Raw genomic sequence first — 16104 nt, 5'->3', positions numbered from 1 at the left:
ATATCTTAATTTATATCACTTAAAACTGTTTATAATTACTTGATTTTTATTTTTCACGCATCAAAATATTTTTTTACAAGATTTATAAATTATTTTTAAAATAAACCGGTACCAGACGACTTACACTTCAGTCGTCCAGACGACTTCCAACATCTCAGACGACTCAGACGATTTACTAGGGCTATATTCGTGAAAATGGCTTCTGTTTTTTTGTTTGGTCACAAGGGGCTGAGCTGTAATTTCACTAGGCTTTTAGGTTAGTTTTGCATTTGATTCAAGTATAGGTATAAGTTTGGGGTTAAAATCAAGTTGTGGGTTAGTTTTGGCAAAAACCCCAAATATGATCCAATATTCAAATCCATCGTCTCGGTTTTCCACTTTCTATATATATCCTCACACAAGAACCCTCCAAGGCACCAAAGAAAACTAAATTAAAAGCATTCCATTTGTTACTAAAAATGACTATCACTAATCAGTTAGCTACCAGCAATGTCATCAGAGTGGATGGTGTCAACTTCTTCTCCTCTTTCCCTGGCAAAACCTAACCACTTATTGGCTCATCGTTTGACACTGGCGACTCGTAGAGTCCAAACTTGTTGTTACGGTGAGACATCGTTGAAACCTATGACGCATGTTACGATGCATGAGACAGAAACAATTAGTGTCAGTGATGGAGTTGGAATCGTCCGTTTCCTAAAAGGGAAAAGCTATCTGGTAACCGGTGCAACAGGGTTTCTTTCTAAAGGTAAGAGAAACCCTAAAACTGACTCTTTTTTTTTTTTGTCCAACTAAACTGATTTTCGTTTGTTTGCTTGCAGTTCTGATTGAGAAATTGTTGAGGGCAAGTCCTGAGATTGGGAAGATCTTCCTTTTGATAGAAGCCAATGATCAAGAATCAGCCAACAAGAGACTCTATGATGAGGTTTTGTTTTCAATATCATGAGTTGGCCTTAAGATTTTGGGGTCATAAATTTTTTAATAGAAATCTTAACATACAATTTGGGAATGATGACTTTATAAATATTAGCATTTAAAATCTTGTGGTCAAGACGAATGTTTCATCAAGCTTTATCGAGGACCAACCTTCATTATCATCATGTCGACTTTTACTCAAACTCTTTTTGCTTCTTTAATTCTCTATCCAACTGTTCCACACAGATCATATATAAGCTCGGATCTATTCAAGCTTCTGAAGCAAATCCACGGTAGCTCTTATGAAGATTTCATGAAGAGCAAGTTGATCCCAGTACTTGGAGATATTGCACAAGAAAATCTAGGGTTCGACTCTGAAATAGCAGCCAAGATTAGTGATGAGATTGATGTCATTATAAGCTGTGGAGGTCGCACAGCATTTGATGACAGGTATTGCATGCCACTCTTTCTTTTGCTCTATTTTTGTGTTTATTGCAAACAAACACTTCTTTCTAAGTTCTAACCCAAGTAAATGAAAACAGATACGACTCAGCATTAAGTGTCAACGCACTTGGACCTGGTCGGCTCTTGAGCTTTGCCAAGGACTGCAAGAAACTGAAACTTTTTCTCCATTATTCAACTGGTAAAAGTTTATATTTTGGAAAAAAATAGGTTTTTGTTAAGAGAAGTTTCAAAACCTGTTTTTTGTTATATAGCTTTCGTGACTGGTAAGAAAGAAGGGAAAGTACCAGAGTCTACTCTCTCAATTGGAGAAAACATAACTTCTGACTTGAACATCGAACTTGAACTGAAACTAGCTTCAGAAGCTGTACGAATGTTCCATGGCAGTGAAGAAAATAAAAAATTGAAAGAACTTGGTATGGAAAGGTGAGGATCAATGAGAAACATTTATTTCTTTCTACACATTCTTCCATCAATATCTGTAATTTTATCTTATGATGAGAAACCAGAGCTCAACACTATGGCTGGGAAAATACTTACACATTCACAAAAGCCATGGGTGAGTCCATAATTCACAACCAAAGAGGAGATCTCCCTGTAGTGATCATAAGGCCTAGTATTATCGAAAGTTCATGCAAAGAGCCTTTCCCTAGCTGGCTCCAAGGAATAAGGTTAATGAGTTTATTTTCCCAAGACAAATAGACTATGGCTAAGAAGTGAAAATGAGAGGAAAAAATTAAACGAGAAAGAGAGAAAAAAAAAGAATAGTGTAACCCTTACCAAATATAGGTTAATAATGAGTGTATGTATTTTTTCTATTTAAACAGTAACTAAAGTAACTAAAAAAATATATAATTTCTTACTAAAAAAATAATTATAATTATGCTTGATTAGCAATTTTACAGGATAAGTGAGAGAAATTATTTTCGCCTTTTTTGTTTACTCTAAAAATGCTAACTCGTCAAAGCATATATATAATATTACTTATGTTCTACAAAAATAAATGCTTACAAAAATATTTCAAAAAATAGATTTTTATGTAAATTCTATTATTTAATAATATGTACTGAGTTTTTTTTTTTAAATCAGTTCATTGGATTTTTTTTTTCTGTTTAGCTCTATTGCAAACAAAAATCATATAAAAGGATGCATCTATAATAATCATATTTTCAATATGGGTGAAAATATGAAAAACCTATTTTAGTGGAACTGAGTATGTTTTTGTTTCAACAATTTGTTTTTGTAATATACAACAGGATGAGTGCTCCTCTAATCTTGGCCTATGGAAAAGACCATATCCCTCACTTGTTGGGAGATTATCAATCTTACTTTGATATAATACCTGTTGATATGGTTGTGAACGCAACTATAGCAGCCATGTCAAAGCACGGTTGTGGTAATGTACCACAACTCAAAATTTACAATATCACTTCAACATCTCATCCAAACCCCTTGACACTTGGCGAGTTAATGGAATTCTCTCAACAACATTTGCTTGACTCTCCACTGAGAGAAACAACGAAAGAGTTAGATCGTATAAAATTCCACAGTTCCATAGAAAGTTTCACCTCCTCTGTATTCAACACTATAGTAAAACAAGAAAGAGAGACCAATAATGGAGAAGGAGAAGCAGAGTCACATACCCCATTGAGCATGAAGGGCAAGAGGAAGCTGAAGTATTTTGAGTCCCTAGCAAAAATATATCAGCCTTACATGTTCTTTCAAACTCGGTAAATAACATTAGTTTTACTTGTTCGTTTAATTAAGCTAGATAAGAATCATATTACTGACCAAAATAGTTAATACCAGGTTTGACGATAGAAATACAAGGAGTCTGCTTCAGGAGATGTCAATGGAAGAGAGAAAAATGTTTGGGTTCGATGTGAGAGACATTGATTGGGAGAGTTACATTATCAAAGTTCATCTTCAAGGTATCAAAAGGGTTGTCTTTGGTGGAAGATCAGCTAAAGAAAATGATTTAAAAGACAACTTTCAATAACATTACCTGTCCATATTTCCTTTCCAACCTTCAATAATCTAATAGGGTTGTATTCATAAATAACTGTATCACCTCACCTATCTTTACGAATTTTCTTGTTTATCAATCAAAGATTTCTCGACACTTTACTCTGGATGTGAATCACATATATATAATCCATTTGAACCAAAAGGTTAAAATTATATTTTAAAAATGAAATTTTGTTAACTTTTATATTTTATTATTTGCTTACAATGCTTAATTTTTAAATTTAAATTTAATTATATGTAATTAAGATAAAATAAATATTTTTATTGAAATTTATATTTAATAATATATATGTATATATTTACAATTACAATCTTGGAAAGATTTTTTTATCTATTTATTTTAGTTAAAATATATTAAATAAAATTCTGTAAAATTAAGAGAAAATTTTGTTAGGTATATAACTATCAGAAGTAAAACAAATAATATCTCTAAAATTTGTAAATATTAAAAGAAACTAATAAAATTGGGGTTAGAAAATTACAATTTTTTTAAAAACATTGTATAAAATTTTGAAGAATTTTTTATTACTAAAAATTATATAATTAAAGGGAAATTGCCAAAAATGACATTAATGATGTCATTATTAAATATTATTTTAAGAATTGTAAATTATTATTATTATTTCTAGTTCTTTTATTATATTATTTATTATTATATTAATGATGATCTATGAGTTATCGTGAAAGCACCGTAGCCTAGTTATTAAGGTTTAAAGGCTTTTACACCCAGGTCTGGGGTTCGAATCCCAGACTATGCAATTTCTTGCGGATTATAGGAAATCCAGGTTTCAAGTCCTGGAGAGAGAGATTTATGAAACAATTATGCAGACTACGGAAGAAAGACTTACAAGAGATCTTCAACATGGTGCAAGTAAATCTGGCCAGGTGTGGATCTTCAAAGGACGGCTCAGGTGATGCAGTTAGGTGTAGGTTCTCATAAGGCGTAGATCATGGGATCCTTTTCTATCAGATAGGAAGGGTTGCTGCACAAAATGTACTTATAAGTAATTGCCCCATAGATCCTATATCTATCTATATGAAGAAGAAATCATGTAACGAAGGAGATTCTTATTTCTACAAATGGTAGTTCGAACTTGGAACGAGCATGAAGAAATTCATGATACTTCTTTATCTTTTGAGTTGTTCTGCCAGATCGGTCGCTCAAGACCTTTGGTATCTACCCGGACTGATGAAAAAAATAGGATCACTTCTTATGGACTCATTGAGAATGATTCGAATCTATTTTATGGCCTATTAGAAGTGCAAGGCGCTTTGGTGGGATCCTCTTGAATAGAAAAAGATTGAAATCAGTTTGATAATGATCGAGTGACATTGCTTTTTCGCTCCGAACCAAGGGATCCCTTATATATGATGCAAGATGGATCTTGTTCTATCGTTGATCAGAGATTTCTCTATGAAAAATATGAATCGAAGTTTGAAGAAGGGGAAGGAAAAGCAGTCCTCGACCCAGAACAGATAGAGGAGGATTTATTCAATCACATAGTTTGGACTACTAGAATATGGCGCCCTCGGGGGTTTTTATTTGATTGTAACGAACGGCCTAATGAATTGGGATTTCCCTATCTGGCCGGGTCATTTCGGGGCAAGCGGATCATTTATGATGAAAAGTATGAGCTTCAAGAGAATGATTCGGAGTTCTTGCAGAGCGGAACCATGCAGTACCAGAGACGAGATAGGTCTTCCAAAGAACAAGGCTTTTTTAGAATAAGCCAATTCATTTGGGACCCCGCAGATCCACTCTTTTTCCTATTCAAAGATCAGCCCTTTGTCTCTGTGTTTTCACATCGAGAATTCTTTGCAGATGAAGAGATGTCAAAGGGGCTTCTTACTTCCCAAACAAATCCTCCTACATCTATATATAAACACGGGTTTATCAAGAATAAGCAAGAAAAACACTTTGTCGAATCGCCTATGTAACATTTCTCATATCATAATTGTAATTTTATAATAAATCAACGTTAAAAAAAGATCTATGAGTTATTACTATATTTTAAGAAACTTGCCAAAAATATAAATCAATATTAAACGTAAATGTTCATTTCACAATTAACTTCAAGCCATGTCATTACTTTTCTTTCAAAACTATTATAATAAAATATTTCTCAAATAATGTCTAGGGAATAACTTGAATTATATTTCTTTAATATGATTAGAACAGTAAAGACTTGTAGTTTTTTTTTTTGAAAAAAAAGACTTTCTATTTAAATGCAAGTAACCATTACAGCTATGACAAATGTCATACAGTTTTTAAAAACAGTAGAGATAAGCAAAGGCTTAAGATATTGTTTAGAAGCAATGCAAGTTCTTAATAAGAAAAGGAGATAGCAAGAGCAAAAGGTTTGGAAACTAAAGTGCATGAATTATCCACGCCCACCTCTTTTACCTCGACCACGGTTTCGATTACCCCGTCCACGAGCTACTTGATGCGACCGCATCTCTTTAGCCTTTGTGGATGGCTTAACCGGTCTATCCCGAAGAAACACTCTGCTTGCCGGAGACAAATTTTCTTTTTGGTCCAATTCTTCATCTGAAACTAAAGATTCATCTTCATCATCTGAAGACAAAGAGCTAAAACGATTGGTGAGTAAATTAGAACTAGACAAGTTCTTGCGGATTCCACAACTAGCTAGAACAGAATTTGTTGAGACTTGGTTAGATGTAGATGGAGTCTCTTTTGAAGAGACTAATGTTTTGTGAGAGATGCTTGGAGTATTACCCATGAATGCACGTTGTTCAGAGATAGATTTTGGGGAGCCTTGTCCAACATTCCCTTTTGATGAGAATGATGTGTCTTGTTTTGATTTTTCCTCAGCGACAATCAACTGATCTTTAGCAGCCTCTAGAGCTAAAACTGAGTCAGACGTAGCATCCACAATTGAAGTTGGAGCGTGAGGGACAATCTCATTCTGAACTGAATCAGAAGTAGCACCCACAATTAGACTTGGAGCGTGTGGGACAATCACCTTCAAAGTAAAGACTTGTAGTTCCGTGTGCCTAAGCAAGGATCGGAAAGCCCCAACATAATAAGATGTTTTCTCTTGAGCTGTTGATACCAAATTGACACCCTCGATGCTACAGATTCTGAAACTCAATCATGCACTCGACTTAGCATCTGAAACTCGTCAGAAAACTCCATCATACGTTTGGTTTCCAGTTTGATGAATTTGTTTTTGCCAATGGTATATTATGTAAGAATATTTTATATTCTGTATGACCTATGTGTCTATTGGTTTAATATAAAGTTCAAGTTCATATTAATGTTTAAGATTCTAATATAAAAGAAGATACCGTGATGGATCGGTTTCGATAAAAGAATTAGAATATAGGTGTATTGATAACCCTCCTCCCTTGCCTTGTTTAATTACAAATGGGTTCTTTTATAAAGGTTATATACATATGTGTTATAGTTGTGCTTGAATATATTAATCACATATTAAAATAGAGTTTATGCTTGTAAGAGTATAAAGGAGAAGGTGTGTCTAATGGAAAGGTACAACAACACCCATATATATATATATATAGTCACGTTTGGTGGTGGTTACTAATTAAAAGAGAAAAGTGACTTTTCTTATATGAAAAAAGAGTTATGAGAGTATCATAATATCAACTACGTAAGAAACGTAGCCACCGTAAAAGAACAAACGTGATAAGAAGAGGTTTTAGATTCCTTTGTCCGTCAAAGGGAGTCATAAAGGATTAAGGGCCAAAAGGAGGAGAAAATCAATTGGTGAATTGATTTCAGTTTATCTTCATTAAACATGGATTGAAGGTTAGTGTTTCTTTCTTCTTCTGTAGAAAATATTATGGTTGAATTAATCTAAATCTAGATCATGACCTTGGGATAGATTTCATTATAGAAATCATAAAAGTTAAACTTACATATTACACTTAACAGGTTCAAATAAACAAACAAATTACATCAAATTGTTTTTGTCAAGCAACAACAACATCTGAATTCTGAACCTACAAACCAAGTTCTTTACTACACCACCTTTCTAAATCGGATTGGTCAGTTAATTCTAGTAATTGGAGATATTGCACAAGAAAATCTAGGGCTCGTCTTTGAAATAGCAGCCAAGATTAGTGATGAGATTGATGTCACTATAAGCTGTGGAGGTAGCACCACATTTGAAGACACGTACTTATACTCTTTCTATTGGTCTGTTTTTGTTTTTTTCTTGCAAACAAACACTTGCATCTAATCCAAGCAAACGCAAACAGATACACGATTCAGCGTTAAGTGTCAACGAAATTGGACCTGGTCGGATCTTGAGCTTTGCCGAGTGCAAGAAACTAAAATTTTCTCAGTTATTCAACTGGTATATGAGTTTATATTTTGGCAAACAAAAATGGTTTTTGTTAAGAGAAGTTTCAGAACCTGTTTTTTTCTTTATATTGCTTACGTGACTGGTAAGAAGGAAGGAAAAGTACGTTAGACTACTCTCCCAATTGGAGAAAACATAACTTCTGACTTGAACATCGAACTTGAACTGAAACTAGCTTCAGAAGCGCTTCTGTAAGAATGTTCCATGGCAGTGAAGAAAATAAAAAGTTGAAAGAACTTGGTATGAAAAGGTAAGGATCATCAACCAAGTGGTAGTAGCCAGCGGCTAGTGGCAATCTATTGGGGCTTGGTGTGTACCCACATCAGAGTTCGATTCCTCCTACGAACTAAATTATCATTACTTAGCCAGTTTGAGTTTGGGCTTCGGCCTAGGTGGTTTATATGGTGGACCATAACAGATGATTGGTCCACCCCTGTCATTAGTCGAAAGGTATTCCAAATTCGATCAGACATTGTGGTATGCTTTCGAGCTAGTCCATTTTGTAGCACTAAATGTGTTTTTCCCAGAGCCGACCAGATCAGCCGTTAGAGCATATCAAAAAAAAAAGAAAAAAAGGTAAGGATCATCAGTTATAAACATTTTAATTTCTTTCTATGCATTCTTACGTACAATATCTGAAATTTATCTTATGAGAAATCAGAGCTCAAAACTACGGCTGGGAAAACACTTACACATTCAGAAAAGCCATGGGTGATGTGAGTCTATAATTCACAACCAAAGAGGAGATCGTCCTGTAGTGATCATTAGTGCAACCGCAAGGGTTAATATCTCAAAAGTAGGTAGGTTCTGATCGTAATAATAATAATATTTTAATTATATACAGTTTTATAATTATTATTTTTTCTAGAAAAGTAAACCATTTAAGAGTAGACAAATGGTAAAACAGTAACAAATGGGTTTCTTGGAGATTCTATGTTGAAAACTGAAACTGACGTTTTTGACTCCTTTGTCATTGTTTTAGTATATTTTTTTTGCTTACCAGTCTAAGGCCTAGTATTACCGAAACCTGGCTTGCTAGCTGCTCCAAAGAATAAGGTTGGTGATTTACCTTTCCCAAGACTGGTAGACATGTCTGTGACTCGTAATTTATTAAGTAAAAGATAGAATATAAAGAGTGAAAATGACTTTATTATAAAGTAAAAGAGAGAATATAAAGAGTGAAAATGAGTGGAAAAAAAAATAAATGGGAAAAAGAGAAAGTGTTATCCTCGTCACACTTAGAGTAATAATGAATGTATTTTTTTTATTTAAACAGTAACTTAAAGTACATAAGGAAAAATATAATTCTATTTGATCGATAATTTTATAGAATAAGTGAGAGTAATATTTTTTTACCTCCTTTGTTAACTCTAAAAATGCTAACCAGTCAAAACCTATATAATATTACCTCTGAATCACAAAGATAAATGTTTTGGAAAAAAAATGTTTCACAAAACTAGGTTTGTGTAGTGTTTATATAAGTTTTTTTTATTATTTAATAATAATAATTTGAAATATTAAGAAAATTAATTGAGTTTATAGGCTCTGTGAAAATATGATGTCTTTATTATATGTATTTTTAATATGTGTGAAAATATGAAAAAATCAATATTAGTGAAACTGAGTAGATTTTAATTTGTTTCAACAAACATTTTTTAATATACAACAGGATGAGTGCTCTTTTATTCTTTTTTAAATAATATATTATTTCAAAATCCAAAAACCGGAGATTCAAGTTTTAAGCTAGATGTGCTTCGAACCTAAAATCAATTGGTGATAAGAGGAGTACCTCATCTATCTTATATATTACTAAAGATTCATTCTAACTACCGATGTGGGACACTATGTGTCTAATACGTCCCCTCGAGATGATGGCTCGTTGAACGTCAATCTCGGAACATTCGGGCAAGGATCGATGTGGACCGGGTTGGACTGCGTGAACGCTCTGATACCATGTTAAGCTAGATGAGCTTCCAACCTAAAATCAATTGGTGATAAGTGGAGTGGCCTATCTATCTTATATATTACAAAGAATCCCTTCCAACATCCGATGTGGGACACTTTGTGTCTAATATCAATTTTCGATTACAAGCTTATTTTGATCAAAATGGTCTAATTCAAAAACGAAACTTATCTAGCTTCGCTCAACCACTATACCGGCGCATTCCGCTAGACGACTCCGCCAATCATAGACTATCAATCGCCGTTCTTGGTTCAACCGATGATGGTAACCACAAGAAGGTGGCGTTCACTTCGTTTCTTCGGGTTGTCGGTATTTCTCATGCCATCGCCGGAAGAGCTGGTTCTTGACGATCTCCACAAACTTGCTCTCTCCACTGTCATTAAGCTCTAAAGCCACAAGAAGAGAGCAGAGAATAGTATACCATAGCCTCTATAATCCTGCGGCTCGGATTGAATTTGGAGATGATCCGAAAACCACCTTCTGAAGCAACCCAAAAGACAGGCTGTGGTGACAGTATAACCGGCAAAGGGAGCTTCCTAACCTGCAAAAAACGGGAGAAAAACCCTGTTTCAATAACCAAACGGCCACCAGAACACTGGGATGGTCTGATCCCCCACCAGGTCTCCTCGCCACCCGATCCCGATAGACTCGATCTAGGATACAAAACAGCACCCTGGCTTGAATCAGAGAACCTCATCCGACCTTTAATGCGCTTCAGAGCTACTGTTCGATGGAGGGACGCAAAGTAGCAGACGAAGCAGAGAGGTAGCAAAACGAAACCATTAGCGAGATGGCCTGAATACACTAACCCAATACGAGAAGAGGACAAACAACCGGAGGATGAGTCTGCCATAGACAACGAAGAACCTCACAACACTTTAGCTAGTTACGCAAGAATCCCATGCTTCCGCGACCACACGACCACTGAAAGAACTGAGAACGCACTGACAGCAACCACTTCCACCTCCAGTGTACGGAAAACACAACCCCATTGCAAAGACAAGACTCCAAGTCTCAGCTTAAGGGAGGTCGCCGGACCACTCCACAATGGCAACAGCCGCAAACACAGAACGATGAAGAACTGAGGAGAGAGTCTGAACTTTACCCTCACGCGCCGCCATCACCATCGAAGCCGACTCACCGTTCATCCCAACCGCGGACGCCTCATAGACCTACCAGAGGGGAGTTTCAGACCGCCGGATGTTACTCTCCCCGGAGCAGAGCTAAGGATCCGCCGCGAAACCAACCTCCAAGACGTCAAACATATTGGAGTCGAGAGAGATGAGAGGATCGGGAGCAAAGATAAAAACCAGGAGGGAGGAAGAGAGAAGCTTCCAGTGACGACGGAGAAGCCGACCACCGGAGCAGAGCAAGTGTCGCTTTTTTTAGAGAGAGTTTTTTTTTTTTTTACTTTCGGTTTTTTTCCGATTAGAGTGCTCCTTTAATCTTGGCCTATGCAAAAGACCATATCCCTCACTTTCTGGGAGATTATCAATCTTACTTTGAATTGATACCTGTTGATTTGGTTGTGAACGCAACTATAGCAGCTATGTCAAAGCACGGCCGTGGTAATGTACCAGAACTCAAACTTTACAATGTCACTTCAAAATCTCATCCAAACCCCCTGCGACTTGGCGAGTTGATGGACTTCTTCTCTCAGCAATATCTGTGTGACTCTCCATTGAGAGAAACAACGAAAGACTTAGATCGTATAAAATTCCACAGTTCCATAGAAAGTTTCACCTCCTATGTGTCCAACACTATAGCGAAACAAGAAAGAGAGACCAAAAATGGAGGAGGTGAAGCGGAGTCACATTCCCCATTATACATGAAGGGTAAGAGGAAGCTAAAGAATTTTTGAGTCCCTAGTTAAAAGATATCAGCCTTCCTTGTTCTTTCAAGCTCGGTAAATAACATTACTTACACTTGTTCCTGTAATTAAGTTAAATAAGAATCATATTACCGAGTAAAATAGTTTATACCAGGTTTGACGACACCTATACAAGGAGTCTGCTTCAGAAATTGTCAATGGAGAGAAAGATGTTTGGATTCGATGTGAGAGGCATTGATTGGGAGCTGACAAAAAAAAAAGGCACTAATTGGGGGAGTTACATTGTCATCTTCCATCCTCCACGTATCAAAAAGGTAGTCTTTGGAGGAAGATCCAGCTAAAGAAAATTATTTAAAAGACAACTTTCAATAACATTACTTGTCTATATTTTCTTTTCACCTCTCAGCTTTCAATGATTTAAGAGGTTTGTATTCATAAATAAATGTATCACTTCACCTATATATTTTTATGAATTTTATTGTCTATCAATCAAAGATTTATCGACATTGTACTTTACGTTGTGAATCACCTATAAATACTTTTTATTCGAACAAAAAAAATGAAGATATGTTGGATGACATTTAAAATTTCATAACCGAAATCATATTTCCTAAACACAATTAAAACAGTAAAGATTTACAGTTTAAAGAAGGAATCTCCTGAACATAATAAAAAAATTTGTCTTAGAAGAGCCTAGGCCTGAACATTTCGGATATCGGTTCGGTTCAGTTTGGTTTGGGTGTTGGGTATTTTGGGTAGAAGCTAGAGGATTCATTTACTATATGACCTATTTACGGTTTGGATTCGGTTCGGGTACTTTCAGGTTTGATTCGGTTCGGATAATAAAACTAGGAACCGGAAAACACCCGGAAAAAACAGTTCTTATTGGTTCCAATTTGTTTGGTTATTTCAAGTAGTTCGGGTAATTTGGGTAAAATATCGAGTAATTAGGATAATTTAGATAAAAATCTTGGATATTTCGGATTATTTTGGATATTTCGGATAAAAATATCCGCATTTTTTTGGATAATTTTTGGTAATTTAGATACTTTATAATAATTTAGTTTCATCTCAAATATTTTCCAATACTTTTAATAGATTTTTAAATTATAAATATATATAGTTATATATAATATATATATATATATATATATATATATATATATATTAATATTTTTATACATTCGGGTATCCGTTTGGTTCTTTCAGGTTCAGTTATTCCAGATATAGAAACATAAGAACCATTCATGTATTCGAGGGTTTCGATTCGGTTCCAGTTTTGAATATTCGGTTCATGTTCGGGTCTTCGGTTCTTGTTTTGAATATTCAGTTCGGTTCCGTTTTTTTGCCAAAGCTTAGTAGAGCCTTTAAATGATCAACAAAGATCGTTCCACAGTAGTTTTCTTTTGCAGCCATTTTATCCAGTTCTTGAGCTGTTCGCACCAAATTGACACTGCAAATTCTGAAACTGTGCGAAGTATGAAGTAAGAAGCGCAAAAGATGGACCTTAGTATTAAATCAAGCCCAACTCAACAAGGCCAGAGTCAAGGCACGCCAAACACAAACCATTCGAAACAGAGTTGCAGTAGTACAGTCTTGAAGCAGACAAAGCCAGCTGGTGGAAAGGTCCTTCACAATTCCTTTAGACCGTTGTGTGTGTGAATCAAACGGTCAGAGTGAAGCCACTTGTGAATAGATTACCTTAGGGATTCTAGGGCTTTCGTAAAACCCTAATACTATATAAGTTGTAAAGTGTCAATCTTTGTAACTAAATTTTGTGAAATAAGAAAGTTATTTCTGATCCAAGATCTTTCACATGGTATCAGAGCTTTGATAACCTTAACAGGTGCTGTCATGGCAGAATCCCAAAACCCTTACCCCTTTCCTTCAAACCTCCATGTCTCCAGCTGCGTCAATCTCAAGCTCAACGAGAGCAATTAACTGTTGTGGAAGACTCAGTTTGAAGCCCTCCTCAGTAGTCAAAAGTTACTCGGTTTTTACACCGGTCAAGTCGAAGCTCCAGCAGCTACGGTCACTGCGGTAGTCAATGAGGTTCAAGTCGAGAACCCAAATCCTGATTTTGAATCATGGAAGTGTACGGATGGTCTTGTTAAAGCTTGGTTGTTTGGAACTCTCACCGAAGAAGTTCTTGGGTGTGTTTATGGTCTTGAAACATCGCGTGATGTTTGGCTCTCCTTGGCTGACAACTTCAACAAAAGCTCAGTAGCGAGGGAGTTTGATCTCAGGCGTCGTCTCCAACTCCTCAACACTCACGGTAAAGACTTCATGGTGTACTGTCGAGAGTTCTGTGGTCTCTGTGATCAACTCAGCTCCATTGGGAAGCCAGTTGAGGAATCGATGAAAATCTTCACTTTCCTCAACGGCCTCTCAAGGGATTACGACCCCATCTCAACGGTCATACAGAGTTCCATGTCGCGTTACCCACCACCAACCTTCAGTGATGTTGTCTCAGAGGTAACCGGCTTTCACACTCGTCTTCAGTCCTACGAAACTCCTGCAGATGTTACTCCATTCACTGCGTTTCAGACTCAACGCTCTGGCTTACATAACAACCAAAGCCAGCGAGGTCGAGGGGGTTACTCTTCCCGGTTTGGAACTTGAGGTCGAGGTGGTGGATATTCCACAAGAAGATGTGGTTTTTCACAACAAGTCAACTCTTCTGGCTGGAACCAGTCCCAGTCAAATGATAACGGTCGTCCTGTGTGTCAGATTGTGGGAGGACTGGTCACTGTGCTCTGAAGTGTTACAATCGCTTTGATGTCGCATATCAGAGTGATGACATCCCCAAAGCCCTTGCTGCGTTACAGGTCTCCAATGATACTGGTAGAGAATGGCATCCAGACTCTGGTGCCACTGCTCACATCACTGCATCCACAACCGGTCTGCAGAACACAACTCCTTATCACGGTGCTGAATCAGTCATGGTGGGCAATGGCAATCAGCTTCCTATAACTCATGTAGGCTCCACGGTCATCACCTCTCCTCAAGGTAACATTCCATTACTTGATGTTCTGGTGTGTCTAAATATACAAAAGTCTTTGCTGTCTATCTCAAAGCTTTGTGAAAGTCTTTGCTGTCTATCTCAAAGCTTTGTGATGACTACCATTGTGGAGTTTACTTTGATTCTAACTGGGTCTATGTGATTGATCTAAACACCCAGAGAGTGGTGACCAAAGGACCTCCTCACGATAATCTTTATGTCTTGAAGAACTCCGAGTTTGTTTCCTTTTACTCCAATAGGCAGGTGATGGCTAGTGACCTGGTGTGGCACAGACGCTTAACTCATGCAAACTCGCAAGTTCTTCAACATCTCAAGAGCAGCAAGGCAATATCAATGAATAAGAACAGCATGTCTACCATCTGTGAACCTTGCCAGATGGGGAAAAGCTCCAAGTTACCTTTCTTTTCTTCTGTATCTCATGCTGTGGCACCCCTTGATAGAATCCATTGTGATCTATGGGGACCATCACCTATTGTATCTAAACAAGGATTCAAATATTATGCTATCTTAGTGGATGACTTCAGTCGGTTTTCATGGTTGTTTCCACTTAAAGCCAAATCAGATTTCTTTCTAAGTCTTTCTTGCCTTTCAAAAAGAAGTCGAAAACCAACTAAACACAAAGATTAAAGTCTTTCAAAGCGATGGTGGTGGTGAATTCGCTAGTCATCTGCTACGAAATCACCTTGCATCCCAAGGGATACAACACCTGATCTCTTGCCCGTCAACTCCTCAACAGAATGGCTTAGCTGAACGCAAGCATCGGCATCTCACTGAACTGGCCTTTGCAATGATGTTTCAAAGCAAGACTCCCTTTAAGTACTGGGTTGAAGCCTTTTATACGGCCAACTATGTGATCAACCTCCTTCCTTCCTCTGCGGTTAACTTTCAAACACCCTTCGAGTTGTTACACAAACGTAAACCAGAGTATTCTTTCTTGCGTGTGTTTGGTTCCGCATGTTATCCTTGCCTCAGACCTTATATGAATCAGAAGTTTGATCCTCACTCCCTTCAGTGCATCTTCTTGGGGTATCATGCTCAGTACAAGGGCTACCGTTGCTTGTACCCACCTACTGGCAGAATATACATATCTCGCCATGTGGTGTTTGATGAAGATATTTTCCCATTTGAAAATCGCTACAAGAACTATGTTGAGCCGCTCTCCATTCCTCTTCTACAAGCTTGGCAGTCTGCTCCATCTGAATCTCATCAACTCCCAACGGCCTATGCTCCTCCTCGGTCCCCTATCGCACCTACACAAGCTCAATCAGAGGAACCAGAGGAACCTGATGAATCAGAAGACTCAGAGGTATCAGAGGTATGAGCTTCAGTACACGCTGATGATGTAGTGTTCTCTCGCCTTCCTACTCCAACAGTGATACGATCTCACCCTATGACCACTCGTCTTCAAAGTGGCATTAGGAAACCAAACCCTCGCTATGCTCTTGTGACAAGTCATGTCATACCAACGATTCCGCGAACTACGACAGCTGCCCTGAAGCATGAGGGTTGGAAGGACTCGATGACTGAAGAAATGGATGCT

At 37.0% G+C, this 16104-nt stretch overlaps 2 pseudogenes; both read left to right on the top strand.

The window, feature by feature from the left end:
- Positions 1–458: 458 nt before the first annotated feature.
- Positions 459–3373, top strand: LOC106297690 (annotated as a pseudogene).
- A 3532-nt stretch (positions 3374–6905) lies between these two features.
- LOC106297689 lies at positions 6906–15885 on the top strand (annotated as a pseudogene).
- Positions 15886–16104: the final 219 nt, after the last annotated feature.

The sequence above is a fragment of the Brassica oleracea genome, chromosome C6 (genome assembly GCF_000695525.1).
Source record: "Brassica oleracea var. oleracea cultivar TO1000 chromosome C6, BOL, whole genome shotgun sequence".
In the NCBI taxonomy this organism is placed as follows: Eukaryota; Viridiplantae; Streptophyta; class Magnoliopsida; order Brassicales; family Brassicaceae; genus Brassica; species Brassica oleracea.
This window is presented reverse-complemented; position numbering and strand designations above follow the sequence as displayed.